The sequence below is a fragment of the Triturus cristatus genome, chromosome 7, assembly GCF_964204655.1.
Source record: "Triturus cristatus chromosome 7, aTriCri1.1, whole genome shotgun sequence".
In the NCBI taxonomy this organism is placed as follows: Eukaryota; Metazoa; Chordata; class Amphibia; order Caudata; family Salamandridae; genus Triturus; species Triturus cristatus.
In genome coordinates, this window is record NC_140590.1 from 980802299 (window position 1) to 980823630 (window position 21332).

Here is a 21332-nt window from a genome sequence, read left to right on the forward strand (position 1 = left end):
GTTGGGTAACCTCATGACTGCTGTCTTTCCTCTCCAAACTCCATGGCGGGTCCCGATCTTCCAATAACTTGGATGCACAGACTGCCACTGCAACAGCGACGAAGCCAGTAATTACCGGGCCAACTGGTGAGGCGGGGGTCTCTAAAACCGTGTTTCTGGCACACACGGGAACTAAACACACGAACCTCCTTCTTGCGAATGAGTAGACACCACCCGGGGAACAGTAAGGAAGCAGCTTTATTCCTTTCAGGGGCGAATGCATTTCGGGTGCACATCAGCCTTCGTCAGCGCCATAATGTTCAGGAGGCTTCCACTTCACGAGCCTGAGTCCTGCTGCCCTCTTATTGGCTGAGGGCCCGCTCCGCCCCCTGTGATGAAACGCTCACCTGTTGTCAGTTCGGGTGGTGTTGATGAACTGCAACTCCCAGAATGCATGGTGAAATCCAGGTAGGTAATGCGTAAGGGGTGTTACGCCTGGTGGATAAGCGGAATGGCAGGACAGTTCGTTTTGAAGCCAATTTCCCGTTGGGTAAAGGAACATCACGCCTCCTTGGGTCCCCCAACCGCCTCAGCCTCAGAATTCAGGGATTGTGTCTGGCAGGGGCAACGATGACAATGCACGTCGCCCAACATGGGGTTGGGTAACCTCATGACTGCTGTCTTTCCTCTCCAAACTCCATGGCGGGTCCCGATCTGACGTGCAGCCGAAATGCATTCGCCCCTGAAAGGAATAAAGCTGCTTCCTTACTGTTCCCCGGGTGGTGTCTACTCATTCGCAAGAAGGAGGTTCGTGTATTTAGTTCCCGTGTGTGCCAGAAACACGGTTTTAGAGACCCCCGCCTCACCAGTTGGCCCGGTAATTACTGGCTTCGTCGCTGTTGCAGTGGCAGTCTGTGCATATATATATATATATATATATATATATATATATATATATATATATATATATTTACTGAAAAAACCATAGGTTTCAGGGGCGTTATAGTTAGCTGGACTTTTCACTCGTACAAAACCATTGAAATTCCCCCGTTATAGTTAGTTCAGCTAACTATAACTCGCGCGCCCGCAATGCACTGCTGATGACGTCACATATTACATCACTCATGACATGGTCAGTGACATCACTCATGACATCACTGATGACATCTCAAATGACATCACTGATGACATCCCTGATGACATCATCCAGTGAATGTGTGTTTTTCTGAAAATTACATATGTTTTATATATGTATATCTCAAGGTCGATGGAAGAATAAATGGGTATATAAGTGTCTAAATCGATGATTTGTTTTTGAAAAATTGATTGTATAACTGACTGATTAAGTGTATCTTAGTGAATACATGGCTTAGTGAGTAATGTTTAAATATGTAAATATCTGTATCAGTCTCTCACTTTGTGTATAAGTGGCTGCATGGGTTGGTGAGTAGCTACATGAGTGTCTATATAGGTTATTAGTTGGTTTTATGAGTATCAGTATGAGTGTCTGAGTGTCTGTATGGTTCGGTGGGGGGTATTACGTAGTGCATAGGTGCATGAATGAGTGACTCACTGTTTGTATGTGTTGAAGACAGCATGTGGTGGACTGTATGGGTGGATGAGTGTGTGCATGGGTGTGTTAGTGAGTGAATGACTGTCTCAATAGTGTCTTTAAGAGTAACTACATATGTTTTAAACTAGTATATGTGACTATTGGTGTATCTAAGTGAGTATATGTGAGAGTGAGAGATTGGAAGAGTTCCTGTATGAATAAGTATGTGTTTCTATAAGTGATTGTTTAAAAGACTAAGTATGTGTAAGTTTCTGTAGAAGTAAGTAGGTGTGGTGGTGTGTGTATAACTGTATATGCAAGTAAATGGATGTTTGATTCTTTATTAGCATGAGTGACTATGTGTGTGAGTAACTCTATGGATGAGTGGCGTTGTGTAACAGGATGTATAGGTGTATGAGTACATATGATGAGTGAGTACATGTATGAGGACTGTTGGTGAATGAGTGGATGTGTATGTGGATCTTAGAATTACTGAATAGGTTGTTGTAACTGGTATTGGTATGTCCATTGTTTTGTAAAATTTTAGTTTCTATTTTTGAATGTGTGTATCAAAGGTTATATTAGGGGGAAAGGAGGTCTGCCACTCTATCACAAGGATGATGTCATCAGTGATGTCATCAGTGTTGTCATTTGAGATGTCATCAGTGATGTCATGAGTGATGTCACTGACCATGTCACGAGTGATGTAATATGTGACGTCATCAGCAGTGCATTGCGGGCGCGCAAGTTTTAGTTAGCTGAACTAACTATAACGGGGGAATTTCAATGGTTTTGTATGAGTGAAAAGTCCAGCTAACTATAACGCCCCTGAAACCTATGGTTTTTTCAGTGAAATTTTAAGGTTTTTTAAATGCTAATTCCTAACTATAACGTGCCTGAAACCTGTTTTTTTCAGTTAATTTCAAAGGTTTTTTAAATGCTAATTTCTAACTATGCCTACAGAGATAGGACATGTGAAGAAAGAAGAAAAAACGCACAGAAAGAAAAAAAAGAAATGCAGAAAGAAGCACCAGAAGTCCTCAAAGACGAAGAAAAGTGCAGGAAGAAGGATAACGTGCAGAAAGAAGCCTTGTTGCAAAATCATCCTGTACCCTCAACTTTTTCAGATGGATACTGGTGGTAACTGAGTCTGACTAACCAGTCCTAGAACCAGTGCTATGTTAAAAGACACTCAGAATACAGTGAAAACACCTACATATACTAGGGAACACTATGCGTTGGGGTCCCCCTGTGATTAGCATGACCTCCTCTGTAAGCCCCTAGTATATAATAGGGCAGGGGACTAAAACTACCTCTTAAAAGGAGCCACAGGGCGTGTTTGCACACGTCACCTCAGACCCCGTCCCCTCCCTTCCCCACTGTGTAAACACACCCTGTGGCCGTTTTAAGTTGGGAGATTAAGTCCCCTTGAATCCTGAGGGTCCCTAGGGGCAAAGTAGCCCACTAGGAACGTCCAGTAAGCGCCATTGCAGAGAGGTGTAAAAAGGGGCACGGCCTGCACCAACTCTCTGCAACGCAGAGCAGTGGCGCTTACTGGAAGCACCTGGTAGGCTAGTTGGCCCCCAGGGTCCCTCAGGATTGAAAGGGAATTATTTCCCCAACTTAAAACGCCCCACAGGGGCGTGTTTGCACACGTCACCTCATGCCCCGTCCCCTCCCTTCACCACTGTGTAAACGCGCCCTGTGGCCGTTCTAAGTTGAGAGATTAAGTCCCCTTGAATCCTAAGGGTCCCTAGGGTCAAACTAGCCCACTAGGTACCTTCAGTAAGCGCCACAAAGCTGCGTTGCATAGAGGTGTAAAAAGGGGCGTGGCCTCAGAACACCTGTCTGCAACTCCCTGGCGCATACTGGAGATACCTGTTGGGCTAGTTGGCCCTCAGGGACCCTCAGTATTGAAGGGGGATTAATTCCACAACTTACAACTGGCAAGGGGGCATGTTTGCAGAGTGCTGCAAGGTGGGGGCGTGGCCTCCGGCACGATGCCGGTCTTTTATTTTTTTAAATTTTTTTAAGAAGGAGGGCTGTGTGGCCCCCCTTCTTTTTCTAATTTATTGGCCCTGGGGACCCCATCCCCCAGGGCCTGCACCCTAATTTTTTTTGTTGAAAAAAATAAATTTGGAAGGGGGCCGCGTGGCCCCCCTCACAAGGCCTTAATCGGCCCCGGGGACCCCAACCCCCGGGTCATGACCTTTTTAAAAAAAAATCTTTAGGAGTGGGGCTGCGTTGTTCCACTCCTCAGGCCACTTATGGCCCGGGAAAAAAAACATATATTTATAGAAACACCTAGGACATGCTGGACAAACCGTATGTACCTATCACCATGACGATTTGCGAGATATTCATTAAAAGGCGACTATGCATACAATGAATCCACGTGGAATGTATTTACACCGCTAGTGAAGCTCTGACGTGTCTGACGCCCTACCGTGCCTAATCCCGGTGCCCCCGCCGGTGGGTACTCTCCAAGTAGACACCTATTTCATTTATTTATACAAACATGGGTAGCTATTGACGGGCACATTTAATACACACGCACACCAAGCCATTCAAAGGGGATTCGACAAAAATTCGACCAAACTATGCAAGAAACCCCCCTCACGGTTAATAAAACACACATCCACCGCCGGATGTGTAATACTTTTTATTTTACTCTCTGGAAAGGAGACGAACCTCACTTGAGAGTCACAGCGTGCTCCTGGCTGAGCCCAATGCTGTGTTACACCCACCAGTGCCCGTCGAGTGCCACACACCTCTGTGTTGTATTCCACCAGCTAGTGCGTATGCTATGACACTCTCAAGCCCATGTGCACTGTAACACCACCCCGTGAATATGTCATGCCACACTTGCCTTCGCACGGGTTATATTGCCCCATCTAACATGCCTTCCTCGATGTCTATGTTATAACGCACAGCGCTATGCCATACATATTAAAATCTGGGATCCATATCTTTGTCACAATGCACATGCAAAGTTACACTCCCCAGCACATATTTTACATTACAATTTTAGAGACTAGTTCGGTTACACAACACTGCCCTGTGCATATTACACTCCAAGGCACATATCGCATAGCACGCGCTAGTGCCTGTGCTATCTCGCGCTCTCCAATGAATCTGTCATTCCGCACAATGTATTGCATATTATATTTCACGCCCCGGTTCATCTTATATCACACTTTTTGGTGCATAGTTTATACCATATACTATATCTAGTTTACATTTTCAATCGTGCTCTCAGGACTATGTTCTATATAACACTGCGTCCACCTACCCTTTTCATGGGCATTACATTTTGCGATGGGGGGTGGAGGGTCAGGGGGTGTTTCTGCCAAGTGAGCCCGGAGTCACAGTCACAAACGTCCTCTTCTTCCTGAATAAAAGTGAGATTATGCTGCATACTTGTTCATAATTTAAGTAGTTCGCACAGACACACATTTTAAAATTATAAAGTTCCTAATACCCACCTTCTCTGAACAGTTAGCTTGCTGCCCCATCCACCTCCTCCCTATCCTCTGTTGTCTGAATCCATGGACTAGCCTCCTCCCTCCTGCCATGCATGGTCTGATGTGCTGCCACTGCCCTCCATTTAGCATGATGTACCAGTCCACTCCTCATGCCCTCCATTGCCCAATTCTATGGCCCATCATTAACCTCCTGCTTAGCCTCTGTGCTTAGCTTGATGCCCCTATTCTCCTTCCCCCTGCTCTCCGATGTCTTTGTGCATGCCCCTGCTCCATCCTTTTTGCCCACCATGTTCCATGGACCTGCCACTCCTATCTACTCTGAGTGTTCTGTTGAGCTGCCACTCCCCTCCCACCTGCCTAGCATTGTCATATGACTGTAAACTGTGCCTGCCACCTCCACCCTGCCTGTCCACATGCCATGCCCCTATTCCCTTCCTCCTGTCCTCCATAGTCCATTTTACTGCCACACCCTTCTGCCCTCCCTGGTCTGTTGTGCTGCAACTGCTCCTCCTGCCTGCCCCGCGCGGTCTGTTGTGAGGCCCCTTCCCCTGAACTCTCTTGTCTGTGCCCAGGTCCGGACCCTCCCTTCTATCCTCCATGGTCCTTTGTGCATGCCCCTGCACCCTCCTTCTTGCCCATCATAGCCATTGTGCTGCCACTAACCCTCCCGCTTGCCATGCATGGTCTTCTGTGCTGCCATGGCCCCTCCCACCTTCCCTCCATGGTCTGTGTGTATGCCATCATAGTCTCACTGTTGCTCTCCATGGTGTGTCTTGTTTCTAGTGCCCATCCTGCCTGACCTCCATGGTCATCTTGCTGCTCCTTCCCTGCCCCCTTGCCCCCAGCCCTCTGTTTCCATGTGCAGACCCCTATTCCCTCCCTCCTGGCTTGTCTGTTCCATTATAATGCCCCTGATCCGTCCCTCCTGCCCTTTATGGTCTGTTATGCTGCAGCTTTCTCTCCTGTCTGTCCATTATGGTCAGCTAGCTACCATTGCCTCTTTACCCTCTGTTCTCTGTTGTCCATGTGCATGGTCCTGTCCCCTCCCAATTGCTTTCTATGGATTGTTGTGCTGCACTCCCATCCCGCATGCCCTGTGTGGTGTATTGTGCTGCTGCAAACCCTGATGCCTGCCCTGTAGGGTCAGTTTGGTGCACCTCCCCATGTCCCTCCTGTCCTCTGTTATCCGAGTCCATGTCCCTACCCCAATTCCTCCTGCCTACCATGATCCAATGTACCATACTTGCGAACATTTTGAACTTGGTAAGAGGGAGATTTTGAAAAAAAACTGGGGTATTGATTTTCCCCTTTGAGTTACATTGAAAAAGAGGAGATTGGAGACAGGAGACAGATCAAATAAAGCCCATTTGAGCTTAAAAACATTGGACGTTTCCTGGCTGCAACGGGTCTGTTGGCATGTATGGTTGTACTACTACTGCCTCTTCCTTCTGCCCACAATGGTCTATTATATTGCCACAGCCTCTCTTGCCAGTCCTGTATTGTTGGTTTGTTGCCCCTGCCCCCCTTTCCACTGCCCTCCATAGTCTGTTGTGCTGCCACTGCCCTTCCTGCCTGCCCAGTGTGGTCAAATTGTTGCCTCTGCACTCTCCTACCTGCCTTCAATTTTCAGAGTCCGTGCCCCTGGCCTCTGCCTTTCAACAGTATCCCAAGGAACAACTAGCTTGCTAACATTCTATATTTATTAAAAAAGTGTGGAACGCCTGACGTCATCTTGATGTAATCAAAACCGTAATACCTAGAGCATTTCCTTTAGAAATTACATATATGAGAGGGTCTTATTTGCATCAAAATGATGGTTAGTGCTCTAAAAAACTAAAATGAGGACTAATTTTCTGAGTTTTCAAATAGCGACAAAGAAATTTTAAATTATTTGTAATCTTTATGTTTTTTCATCCAGTTGACCACTTGATTAAATGTTGCACTTAGGGGAGAGGATGTGGTGTTACTTCCAGAGCTGCAGACTTTGCAACTGGGGAACCAGGTTGGAGTTTCTGCTTCAGCTCAACATTCTGTGATTCTGGTCAACTCACTCAACCTCCCCATGTCTACAACCAAAATGAATTTGATCTTGTGTGATGTAACCAATGCTCATGTAAAGCACTCCAATACCTGACAAGTCTGCACTATATAAAACTGCAAATACACAAAAAATAAGTGTTTTGCACACTTCTGTCATTGGGCTACATGTGGGCTACATCTGGGTGATATTTGTGCTGCATTTGGGCTCTTTTGTCTCTGGTGGCCATCTTGGGAGATTTATTTGTTATGAAGTTTCCTAATTTCCTCATTTACTGCAGTCTCCTCAGTAGGAAATGCTTCCAGTTTTTTACTTTGATTCCATCAAGAAGGTATTCAGATATGTCACACATTTGCCATAAAATCTGAATGTTAGCACTCTAGTTGCTCATTAGATCACTGTTGTAAAGCTACTGCTCACCACGGAAGTCTGCTGCTGGTATTAAAAGTTCATGTTTCAGACTGCATATCAGAATTTTTTAATAACATAGAAGAGGATTTGAGAAGTCAATCAAAATGTGCCCTAATTTTTCTTTCTTCAGCACTAATCATAATTTCTATGGCAAAATGAACCCCCTCATTGTGTTCCTTTTTAAATTAAATGTTTTAAGCGTTACCAGTTTATTCCAATCAAGATGGCTTCAGGTGTGCCATACTTTTGTCATAAGTAAGACAGTAAGCGCTCTAGTTGTCTTTAAGAACACTCTGGGACATTCTGTCATTGGGCAATACTTGGGCTACATCTGGGTGATATTTGGGCTACATTTGGACTCTTTTGTCTCTGGTGGCCATCTTGGGAGATTTATTTGTTATGAAGTTTCCTAATTTCCTCATTTACTGCAGTCTCCTCAGTAGGAAATACTTTCAGTTTTTTACTTTGGTTCCATCAAGAAGGCATTCAGATTTGTCACACATTTGCCATAAATTCTGAATGTTAGCACTGTAGTTGCTCATTAGATCACTGTAGTAAAGCTACTGCTCACCAGGGAAGTCTGCTGCTGGTCTTCAAAGTGCATGTTTCAGTCTGCATGTCAGAATTTTTTAATGAAATAGAAGAGGATTTGAGAAGTCAAAATGTGCCCTAATTTTTCTTTCTGCAGCACTAATCATAATTTCTATGGCAAAATGAACCCCCTCATTTTGTTCCTTTTTAAATTAAATGTTTTAAGAGTTACCACTTTATTCCAATCAAGATGGCTTCAGGTGTGCAATACGTTTGTCATAAGTAGGACTGTTAGCGCTCTAGTTGTTCTTTAGAACACTCTGGGAAGCTGCAGTAGAACACAAAGGAATCAACTGACAGTCTCTGCCCTTGTTGATGTACATGTTTTACTGAGAATGTCAGACTTCATTCTCACATGACTGAGGAAGATAATGTGAATTTACAGAAAATATGCTCTCAGTTTAGCTTATAGATCACCTTCCAAACCTCTGTGGGAAAAGCATGAGAAAATAGTTTTCTCTCAAACATAATTCATGATATCACAGCACAAGGCTTTTTCACATGGTAAAATCACCTTAGAACACACCACAATTCCTAAAAGGAGTATGGTAGCATCAACAAATGATTTATAATGTAACTAAAGTCTTAAAACCTTCTATTAACTGCAATGCTTTTTAATTAGGTGCTATCATGTATATTGGTCCCAAGATGGCTGCCAACACTTCTTGGATGAAGTACTGACAGCCAATCAGATCTCAAGATGAGATGTGTGGTTGGGCTCCGCCCAGATATATCTATCTTTTTAACTCTAATTTTCTCAGGAACTACTGAATGGATTTACACAATTTGAGCAAAAGGCACGAGTCTGAACTGAGGACTACCTCTTTGCCAAATTTGGTGTAATTCCGTTCAGCAGTTCGGGCTGTAGCTGCGTCAACAGGTCCTACAGGAAAATGCATGGGGAAAACGCGTTTTGGGACCCCCTTTTTTCTCGGCCCCTGCTTGACAAATCATCGTGAAATTTTCATGATATGAGCAGACCGGAGCGGGCCAAAAGTTTGGAACATTTTGCGAAGATTCGTCAATCGGCGCCAACGTTATTCCAAATAGAATGTTGCGGATTTCCTATAGGTAATATATATATATATATATATATATATATATAAGGCTGGGCACTTGCTTGGAAGAAACTATGCACATGCACTTTTAAATCTGCAATAAAAGGATTATTTCATCTCCACATCGTGGTCCGTACCTGTGTGGTTGCTAAGTGGAACCAATTGCAAGACTGTGGTTACCATATATATATATATATATATATTATCTACTGGCGGTCGCCAGTAGATAGTTATAGTTAGGACCGAGTTTCCATAGGAAATCTCAAAATTCTATTTTGAATAACTTTGGCGCCGGTTGATGAATCCTTGCGAAATGTTCAAAACTAATGGGGCGCTCCGCTCAGCTCCTACCCTGAAAGTCTCGGGGTGATTCGTCAAGCGGGGGCCGAGAAAAAAGGGGGGTCGCACTCGGTGGTGTCATATGGAGCCACGGTGTTGCTTCGTCAGACCCATTCGTCAACTGTTTTCCTGCCATCACTTTCTTCTGCACCTGAGAGCACCGATTTGAGTAATCAGTGTTCCTTCATGTTGTCATGAATCAACTGCATGTCGACCAGTGCATCAGATATGGCCACGGCGGTTCAGGCAGCACAAAATTAATGTTCCAACAATCGCCACCCCTCTGCCGAACTCCTTATGCGACGGGTGCCTCCTTCGTGCAAGTGGCATGCGCGTGATAAATAAAACCAACAACAAAGTCCCTATTGCAGGAATAGAAACGGGGCACACACAGGTTCTGTTCACGCTTGCTTTATTCCACCCAGCATGACGCGTTTCGTCTGGCACGACTTTATCAAATGCTGTTCAGTGAGCAAGATAGTCTCTGGTGTTCCGGTATTTTAAACACATCATAGGTGCGTGACTCAACTTCATGGGGTTGTTAGGATTTGGGACTGCTTTGCATCAGGGGTGTCATCTTTTACAGACTAGCCGGGTCTTTACTGCATCCCTGAATCTGAGGTGGTTTTGGATGTTTCTTATCTTTGTAGGGAGTGAGTTTTAAAATGTTGCTTTGTGGACAGAGAAGGAAGTTCCATCAGTGTGTAGCTTCCTGAGGAAATGAATGAGGGCTGGGATGCCAGTTTTGAGGCCAGAGTTCTATTCTTTGTGTATCATTGAAACTTTGTATAGATTCCCCTGTTGGTAATAAAAAGTGATTTGAAAGAGAAACATCTGACCTAGTATTTTGAGAGCAGGAGATACTAGGGCAAACCAAGAAGAGCCCCTTGGAAGCAGGAGCTGCCCACCTTCTACTTAGGTCCTCAAGGCAGATCTCTCATGATCCTCGCTATAATAGTTGCATTTAGCTGAGGAGACAGCAGGAGAGAATGTGGAAGGGAGAGATTAATTTTTTGAAGACAGAAGCAAGCATGGTAGTGTTGTCTTCTGCAATAGTTTATAGGGCAGATGGCTATGTTAGCATGAGGGGCAGTACTGAAAATGGATAATACTTCGTGAAGGTATTTTCTGTCCCTGCAGTAATTGCTTCCTGCTCAGATGAGCCAATATGTTAACTCAAATTAGGTTGGAATTAGGTTTGCAGGACCATGCGATTGTGCTTAGTGTCCTGCCTGCCACAACAAAGCAGAGACTAGTTTGTCTTTTTCTCACACTATGATTACTCCAAAATGATATGCAATTGTCCAAATGTAGCCCCATCATTTTTATAGGACGACAGACTCATGCATCCAAAGTTATTTCTGGGATTACTTCTTCATACTGCTACTAAGCTTCCACCACAAGAAGTCCTATTTCATACGTCATTTGCTTCACACAAGAATTCAATAGAAATCTGCAAACATTGTTATCAGTAAATTCATTCTCATTCTTCGAGCACTGTTGCAAATTATTTTCACAAATGTTATTGCTATTTAATAATCTGCTCCCATTTGTATTCAGGGGTACATTGCAAGTTTGAATGTCCGCCCTGAGCTGCCATGGCATTTATTCACTAAAATGGCAGCAATAGCTGTAGGTGCATCAAAGGTTGATCCCTTTCCCATGCTAACCTCCACAACAGCTACTTATTTGGTGGAGAGACTGGAATGTAGAAAATACATAAGACTTTTAAAGCTCTGTTTATTTTCTGATCCTTTCACTTAGACAAAGGGTAGGTACTTAGTGCAGTGTGATGAGTGCCAAATGGAAAACTAGGTCAAAAGCTCTAACCTTTGGTAATCCCAGATTGACACCCATCTGTGATGTGGGTGTATCATATATAACCAAGCTTGTGTGCTTAATTTCTATCCTAAATCTATGTTATTAGAGCAAATCTTATCAAACGTGTTGTGATTCCTGCTAAATGACTACCCAAGCATTTCAAAATCAAAAATATTTGGTGGGAGTTGTGACAAAGTACCATATAATATATATTCAACATTATTTATGCTATAGAGCTAGGATATGTGTCAGCTTCCCCCAAACAGATACAAAGCTGTTTACTATACTAACATCATATTCAGAAAATAAAATAAAGTATTGTGTGCAGGTAAATGAAGCATGAACAGAGCAGAAACTAAATAAATGTGCTTAAACTGCATTATTTGCTTCCAATTTTCAAAACCTTTCTTTGGTGGAAAGATAGTGAAATACCCTGTAAAAGATTTTTTTTAAGACTCGTTAGATTGACACAACTGGCCCAGAATGTTTGGAGTGTTCGATTTGCCCGAGAGTGTGATGTAAAATAGAATCTGGTGTTTCCCATTGCACAAGGTTTAATGGCCTAATGTATACTAAAATAGAACATTTGTCATTCACTGTGTTAAAATTCCTTGAGAGCCCCAAAATCATGTCATGCCGAGAATAATGTTACTTACCCTTGCCACATGTAGTCTCAAAGAATGACTCAGTGTTTTACGCACTACATCGGAAAAGTGAAGGGAGCCCCCCACAAGTAATTTTGATTTGGTTCTTATGGTGTCTCTGTTGCCCCTAATTCATGTGTTAACACCCCCAGAAGTTTGAGTCTAGTTGCGCCCCTGGTTGGAATGAATGTTGAATGTGCATGAGCAGCCTGAAGTGAATATGACATGTTATTTTGCATGCCATTACTTTGCATGACATTACTACGCGGTTATTACTTAGCAATAACCGTTACTACGCAAGTTTTTTCTTCGCATACCAATTAAAGATTGAAAGTTTTATATATACGAAGTAAAAACTTGCCTAGTAATAAAAATGGTATGCGAAATAACATGTCATATTAAAAAAAGACATTTAACCCCTTTTTTAAAATGTTTAAAACACAACCGTACTTTAAATAATAGAAATACACTACCCTACACATCAAAAATTTGAAAACACTACCAAAACACTCAAACACTACACTACCCTACACTACTGAAACACCACTACACTACCCTTAACCCTAAATCAATACCCCCTGCACGAACATACGCATTCCCCCACTCCGGTCCCTACACTCATTCACTACCCATCACGACACTACACTAAACACTAAAACAGTAACCTACACAACACTAAAACCACAACACAACCCTATACCCTAAAACACTACCCCCTGAACAACCCTCCCGCCGACCCCCAGTCCGCTCCCTACACTACAACACTACCCTGCACGACACCCCAACACTACCCTAAACCCTAAAAGACTACCCTACACTACACAAACACCACAACACTACACTAAATCCTAAAACACTCCCCCTGCACAACCCTCCCACGACCCCAGTTCTGTCCCTACACTCAAGCACTACCCTACACAACCCCCGACACTACCCTAAAGCCTAATACACTACCCTACACTACACAAACATCACACCGCTATCCTAAATCCTAAAACACTACCACCTGCACGACCATCACCCTTCCCCCAGTCCATGCCCTACACTACAACACTACCGTACACGACACCCCAACACTACCCTAAACCCTAATACACTACCCTACACCCAGTACGACCCTCCCCCTACCCCCAGTCCTGTCCCTACACCCAAACACTCCTCTGCACTAACCCCCCGACACTACCCTAAATGCCAAAACACTACTCCTCAAACACAACACTACCCTTAATCCTAGAAAAACTACCCCCTGCACGACCCTCCCCCTATCCTAAACCCTTAAAAACAGACCCTCTTACCTCTCCCTCCTCGTGTCCTCTGTTCTCCTTCCTGCCTGCGTCGTCAGAAGGGCGGTGATCGTTGCACGTCGTTGTGAGGAAACTCCTTAGTTCCTCACAACAATGTGGTTCGCATTATAACGCATGCATTGTAATAACGTGTAGAAATGGCTATGCGTTATTACAGCGCATGCGTTGTAACGCTTGTGTAGTAATAGTACGCGGTGTAATGATCGCGTACAAATGGATGTTTACCACCTGAAGCAATTCCCTACGGACTGCACTCGGATTAAGCTTTGCAAGGGGAAAAAACCCTAAAATGTGCAAAGGTAAATCAATGACAAAAGCACAAATAAAGCATACGTTAGGCCACCAGTATTGACACAATTGGTTTTGAGATGCCTGTGCACATGTGATCAGGTAGGAAGCAGTGCACTCAGTGGAAGACAGCCAATGAATTGGGCGGGCTGGCCCAAAGACCTGTGCTGTGTTGTGTGGAGGGCGGAAGCACAATGTGAATGACACTTGATTAAAACAAAAGGTGAAGAGGGATGACTGAAACTACGTATATGTGTATATATTTTATCATATTTTTCTGAAAACATGAGGCTGGTGAGGCAGCTAAAGCTGTCTGTACGGCAGACCTAAAAAGACTGTATTGCCAAATGTCCTCTCAGACTCCTGGCAGTACTATGTTGAATGCAGCAAGTAAGGTGATGTTTTGAAGTCTTTGTTAGTCCTTTCTAGCATGTGTTATGTTGTGGGACCATTCACGAGAAACCATTATGGAAGGGGTGTCCTCCATGGCCACCTCCACTTGTGACTGTTTTTGGTACAGCCCTGGGCGGAAGTTGGGGCTAGGTAATAAAGATAGGTCATGAACGGACATCCGGGTCAGACCACATTACCAACTAAGAGAGTGATGGTGTAATTCATTCCCTCCTGCTAATCACAAGAACTATCAGGCGGTTTCACCGAACCAGGGCGCCTTCCCCGGGCACACAACAACTGGCGATGAGGGTGGTCGCTGATCCTTGGACCCCTGAGCGCTGTGTCTGCCCTCACATGCCCACCCTGATTCTTCAGAGCGCCTCTGCTGCTGGAGCGGCCCCAGTACGGCGGACTATTCTCGGGTGCTGGACTCACCTGCTTCCTTCACGGTGAGCGCCCTTCCCTGGTGACCTGCTCTCCTTCCGTGGTGCGTTTTCCCACACTAGAGTCCCTGTACACCTCGGAGCGGCTGCCTGGCCGCATCAAACTTTCCAGTTGGCGCGGCTCCCGCACATGTGGGCTGCGTGCGTGCGCAAGCCCTCCCCAGCGCGGAGGCGTGCAACGCTGACGGCAGTATCCTGCGTTGTATCTGCCTTTCGTTCCCGGCAGGCAGGGTCTCCTGGCCTGCAGTTTCGTGCTGATTTCAGCATGCCACATCTCAAGTGAGGAGGAGGTACCAGAGCATCTCTTTTCTGCCCAGTTCTACATGCCACATACAGCTCCTGTACCGGGACACCGAGTACGCCCTCTGGTGGGCAAGTGTGCGTTTGTTCTTTTGACCAGCAGATACTTCATAATTGTGCAGAGCAGAGGTGAGCTGGATTCTTGGTCTGAACCCAGGTTTAATTAGCCACAGGCGTGGTTATTCAGCTTCAAATTGGGCTAAGTCGACAGCGCAGGCCCTGAGAGGACTGAAGTGCACAGCATGGCTACTGTTCCCCCGGTTGAGGCTTTCATTGTCGATGGCCCACCTTCTGCACAGGTGGCCAAATGGAAATACTGGCTGGAGCGCCTCGAGAACTATTTTGCTGCGGTGGGCCTGAAGCCAGAGCGCCAACGGCTCATGCTGCTACACTTGGGCGGCCCTGCGATTCACAAATTAGGCAAATCAGTGGTGAAGGCTGGTCCACCCCACACCAATGCTACTCTCAAGGCTGTGCTGACCGCGCATTTCGAACCTCTAGCGAATCCCGATTATGAGCGTTTCTTGTTACACCAGGCACGTCAGCTCCCGGAGGAATCGGTGGACACATTCTACGCCCGTTTGAAGGAACTTGCAAGCATGTGCACATTGCTGGATGTGGATGATGAAATACGGGCTCAATTCATTCAGGGGTGCTCATCCATCAAGCTGCGAGAGCACATACTCCAAACCCCAGGAATCTCCATGGCTGACATCTTGACAATGGGTCGGTCCAAGGAATTGTTAAAAGTGCATGCTGCGCACATGGAAGCTGCCCTCCAACGACAAGTTAAGACTGAACCAGTGTACATGGTGACAACTGCGTCCCCTACAAAGCACTCCCCAAAGAAGCAGGAACGCAGCAAGACACCAAACACGACCAGGACATGCTATATGTGCGGAGGACCCTACCCGCATCAAGGACCATGCCTTGCTCAAGGGAAGAGATGTTCAGTGTGTCACCGGCTAAATCACATGGCAAAAGTGGGTCACTCTGCCGGGCAAAGACGGCAGTGAGGCCAACAGGTCAACGCCGTGGATACCCCGCAGATGGGAGACGATGAAGATGACATGGATGACGATGATGTGGAGGATACAGTCCACGTCATCCATGCCCTACAACCAAATGGATGCCCCAAGCGACGGATCCTGAAATGAAGCATAATCGTTGCTGTACACCTGATACAAGCAATGATCGACACAGGTGCCTCCATAAACATCATGGCGCAGTCCGTACTAAGGGTGCTTCCCATTCAGCCGACCCTGCGACCAACTTCCACACAGGTTTTTGCGTATGGTTCCACGACACCTCTGGTTTTGGCTGGCGTATTCACCACGACCATCTCACATGAGTCTAGATCCACCCGAGCCAAGGTCTATGTCACCCAGGAAGGGTCGGGGATGCTACTGAGCTGCAGCACGGCGGAGCACTTACAGCTGGTAGCCTTCGCATTTGCGGTTCACCAGGAAGATGTGGAGTCTTTGGTGGAAGAATTCAAATCCCTGTTCGAAGGCATAGGATGCCCCAAGAACCACATGGTGCGACTCCACGTGGACAAATCCATCCAGCCGGTTGCGCTCAAGCATCGACGAGTGGCTTTTCATCTGCGGCCAAAAGTTGAGGAGGAATTGAGGAAACTAGAGGCAGCTGACATAATCGAGCGGGTGGAGGGCCCGACTCCCTGGGTGTCTCCCATCGTGATAGCCCGAAAACCCAAACAACCAGGCGAGGTCAGAATCTGCGTAGACATACGCGTGCAGAACCACACAATGAAGAGGGAGCGCCATCTCACCCCCACAGTAGACGACATAGTTGCAGAGGTCAGTGGTTAGCAGTGGTTTTCAAAAATGGACCTGTGAGCGGGCTATCACCAGCTGCTGCTAGACCCCGAATCGAGAGCCATCACCACGTTCTCAACACATGTGGGACTACGCAGATACAAGCGCCTCAGCTTTGGAGTCTCCAGTGCGATGGAGGTGTTTCAAGACACCATTAGAGGGGTGCTCTCTGCCCTAAGAGGAGTCATAAAAGTCAGTGACAACATTATGGTACATGCACCTACCATGGAGGAACACATATACCACCTCCACGAAGTCTTCCAAAGACTACAAGACTGTGGCCTCACCCTGCATCGCGAAAAAGTTGCGTTCCTCCAGAAGGAAGTAGCATTCTTTGGATACCACTTCTCCCAGCAAGGAGTCTCCCCTGATCCTGCAAAAGTCTGTGACATACAGACCACACCGGCCCCTACCACTGTGACTGGCGTGAGAAGCTTCTTGGGCATGGTCACATACTGTGGCAGATTCATCCAAAGCCTGACAGAACTAACTGCGCCTCTGAGAGATCTCACAAAAAACACCACCACTTGGGAATGGGGTCCTGTGCAAGAAAGAGCGTTTCTGGACACCAAACATTCACTCTCGGCGGAGACCACGCTAGTCTATTTCAGCCCAGCGCACGAGTCAGAACTATCTGTCGATGCGAGCCCCATCGGACTCGGGCGGTACTATTCCAAAGACAGCCGGACGGGGAGTGGGCCCCGGTGGCATATGCAAGCCGTGCCCTAACAGACACTGAGCAGAGATACTCACACATCGTAAAAGAAGCAATTGCAATTCACTGGGGGGGGGCGCCACTTTCATCTATACTTATATGGTCAACCGTTTACCGTCCACACAGACCACAAGCCGCTGATTCTACTTTTCATGGGAGTCTCATCATAACCACCTCCAAGGATTGAAAAGTGGATCCTGCAGCTGCAGGAATATCAGTTTAACGTAGTCTATCGCCCAGGGACACATAACCCAGCTGATTTTCTGTCCCGGCATGCGAGGCCGGTCACCAGGGAAGAGGAAAGTGAAGAGGACAAGGTTGAGGAGTACGTCAGACTGGTGGTTGAGCGTTCTCGCCCCCTTCCCAACTCGCTGGAGGACATCGTAGAAACAACCAAGTCAGACGAATGCTGGAATATGGCGACCTCGACGGTGGTATCTGGAAGATGGCACCTCCTTCTTGACAATCTGTCATGCAGGACAGAAGAAGCACAAACGGTCCTCAAGGCGTTACATAATGTCCGTACCAAATTGGCCATTTCCCCGGCAGGGTGTTTGATGAGAGGAACCAGGCTGGTCATTTCCCAAACACTGCAACAATGAGTGGTGGATCTGGCCCACATCGCTCACCAAGAAATAGTCAAAACCAAGTCACGGCTGCGCAGCAAGGTGTGGTTCCCTGATTTGGACACTATGGTAGAGCAGACTATCCGATCTTGCTCTTTATGTCAAGCGGTTGGCCCAGCTGGACCACTGGCACTGATTATGATGGAAGACATACCACCTCACCCCCGGCACAGAGCAAGTGCCGATTTTGGGAGTCTACCTGATGGATGGAACATGCTTGTTGTTATCGATGACTTTTCAAAATACCCAGCGGTTGAGATCCTGGACTCGATCACCGCGAGCAACACAATACCGAGAATCGAGATAACCATGGCCACGCATGGGCTCATTCGAGATCTACGCACGGACAATGGTCCACCGTTTTCTAGTCACAAATTCACTGACTATCTTCAGTCCCAAGGTATTCACTCCTCGATGGCCTTAAGCGAATGGGAAAGCGAAGCGCTTTATGCCCTCCCTTAACAAGGTTCTCAGAATAGCTATTGCCCGAGAGTAGAACATGGAATGTGGCCTGTACACTTTCTTGAAAGAATACCGGCTGACACCTTACTCCATAACCATGGTCAGCCCTGGCTCGCTGTACATTCACCGGATGGTGGAGGATGTCATCCCTCATGTGACTCTTTCCTCTAGCCTTCGTGATCAGGTTGCTGAACGGCTCCAACAACGACAAATCAAGAATGATCTAATGTCCAAACGACAGCATGCAAAGAGACGGACTCGTGCAGTCGGCGATTTGGTACTGGTGAGAATCGGCATCCACGAGGGAAGTTTTCACTCCCGTTTGAACTGGACCCCTGGACCATCCAGGCAATAAAAGGCACAATGATAACTGCTAACAGAGATATAGAGACAATCACAAGGAACATTTCGCATTTCAAGACGTATCAACATCCTGTGCAACGTCATGTGTCTCCCAGCGAAGGGACACCTGATCCAGATGAGGTTGAGTCCACGTTCGAGCCTACACCTGCAGGCACCCTGCTACCCATCCAACAAGAACTGTCATCACCAAGGGCTTCCAGCGGCAGTTCCTTGACGATGTACCGTGCGGAGGACAGTCGGGAGAGGGGTACACGTCACGGAGGTCAGAGGTATCATCTCCAGGCCAATACTGCGCTGTCGTCTCGACTGAGAGGTTTCGTATTGGACTAAGTGTTTCCACATGGACAATGTTTAATTCCCATGTCACGTATCGTTCATTTTTCTTTTTTTCTCTCTCTCTCTCTCTCTCTCTTTCTCTCTCTTTGGTTATTTGCCATCCTGTCTTGTATTGCAGAAGAAGGTTTTTGATATTGCATGTCATACAATACGTTGTTGTCTGTCAATTTGTGGTAAAGGAGGAATGTTATGTTGTGGGACCACCCATGAGAAACCATTATGGAAGGGGTGTCCTCCACGCCGATCTCCACTTGTTTTTGGTACAGCCCTGGGCGGAGGCTGGGGCTAGGTTATAAAGATAGGTCATGACCGGACATCCGGGTCAGACCACGTTACCCACTAAGAGAGTGTTGGTGTAATTCATTCCCTCCTGCTAATCACGAGAACTATCAGGCGGTTTCACCGAACCAGGGCGCCTTCCCCGGGCACACAACAGCACGGAGAGAGCTTCTTGAAAGGACTAAGGGGCCCGACTGTAGTAAGGCATTGGGCAGCTACAGAGTACAGTGGTAAAGCTGGAGCTAAATCTGTGACATGGAACTCTTGCTTACAAACAAAGGACCCGTGCACACGGCAGGTAAATTGGTTCAAAACAACGTGAATCAACAATAAATATTTTGTGTTAAAGCAAAATTGGAGACAGGGTCGACAAACAATAGTTGATTTGTCCGTTTTATATAATATGGACCTCCTTCAAAAGGAAAACACCAAGAAGAAACCAGCCGACACGTGTTTCGTCAAGCAGGTAGTCACTCGTGACTCTTCAGGGCTAGGGATAACAAAACAAAACATGGTACAGTACAAATTTTCCAAATGATACATTTGCACTATGAATTGCGCCGAGAAAAAGTGGCGAGAAAAACACCTCCAGGTGAGTGGAAAAACCATATAAGTAATGTGGAAAGAGCAAAAATATGTGACTTCACACAACTGGAAGAAAAAGACCAATAGTGACATGGGAAAATATTATTTTCATTGTAGTAGAGAAAACTGGATAAAAGGAAAAAAGAAGAGAAGAGAAAATAAGAGAGTAGGACAAAGAAAAAAGATGGAAAAGTTGTCTAAGCATAAATAACAGTAAAACCATTGGAATAATTATATACATTGCGTGTATTGACACGAATCCATAAAAGCGGCGGAACGTGAGTGGTTGGTGAGTGAGTGCAGGCACACGTTGCAACTCTAATGAGTAGGAAAATCAATAAATTGGCCAAAAATGCAACTAGAGCAGATCATTGTAAAGAATAACACTTATTCACATGAAACACTGAATAGAGTATCCTGTAAATAAAGGAGAAAATCATTTGGACCAAAAACTTTTGAAGTTCCTTAGCAAGATTAATACATTAGCAAAATGAAACAGAAATGAGCTGTGTTCTCTCGAAAATATTAATTAGTCATGCACATGAAACAATAAAAAAGTTACTTGTAACAATGACAAGGATCTTCATGCCAAGAATACATAGGGTTCATAAACATAACAGAAAAGGCTGACATTTGCAACATATTTAAAGCGAAAAAAACTGAGGACTAACTGAAAGTTTAAAGAACGTTTAAAGAGAAGGAAAAAGGCTGTAGAGGAAATAGAGAGAAGAAGACAAAGTAAAAAGGAGCGTAGCATTAGATTGGAGAAATTAATCCATTGAAATGGCAAGGGCAGAAGTGTTGGAAATACCTTAAAAGTGTCAAAATATGCAGGATCTGTGGGAGGATATAACCAGAAACAAGTGTCAATGAGGAAAAATGCATGGTGTACAACAAAGGTAAGGATCTCGTAAGAGGGGACCAAATAGGTAAAAAAAAAGGGGGTCAACACTCACTGGTGAACCTGTGTTAATTCCAACCCGGTTCGAAAACGGTTAATTGACGTAGGAGAGCGGCCAGTAGTGGCATATATGCAGAATGGCGAGGCTCCCATAAATATCAGGAGCAGTCAAAGACGGGCGGATACAATCGTCTATAAGGAAAACTACCGGATCAAAAAGAGAAGAAAAATGGGAAAATTAACCAGAGAGGGAAACACACCTAATATTAGTCTTAAGTCGTGAATCTACGGATGCGCTTACCTGCAAAAGCAGTACGAGGGAATGTTTCTTTGGTTGTTCCGGATGCGGAAGGAGCAAATGTTGTCATGCCCCCGTCATTAAATGCGAGGAGGAGGGGCAGAGGCACAAAAAAATTAACTAGAGCGCTAGACCTGAATCCGGAGGACCCGGAGTGTGTCAGGATCCGCAATGGTACAAGTGGTAAAAATGAAAGAAGGACCGATTATCGTGTAACTCTAAGTGTAGCGGGTGGACTGTCCACTAATGTGGGAAAATGGAGAACGAGCAGAATGTAAAAGTG

At 45.7% G+C, this 21332-nt stretch overlaps 1 long non-coding RNA gene across 2 annotated transcripts in view; it reads right to left on the minus strand.

The window, feature by feature from the left end:
• The window catches only part of LOC146810951 (uncharacterized), a 112454-nt gene extending 91328 nt beyond the window's left edge, over positions 1-21126 (minus strand). For both annotated transcript variants that reach the window (XR_014966658.1, XR_014966659.1), the window contains exons 1-3: positions 21053-21126; positions 20807-20955; positions 20662-20687 (exon numbers count right to left, since the gene is read on the minus strand). This is a non-coding gene — a long non-coding RNA (uncharacterized LOC146810951). The remainder of the gene's footprint in view (positions 1-20661; positions 20688-20806; positions 20956-21052) is intronic.
• Positions 21127-21332: the final 206 nt, after the last annotated feature.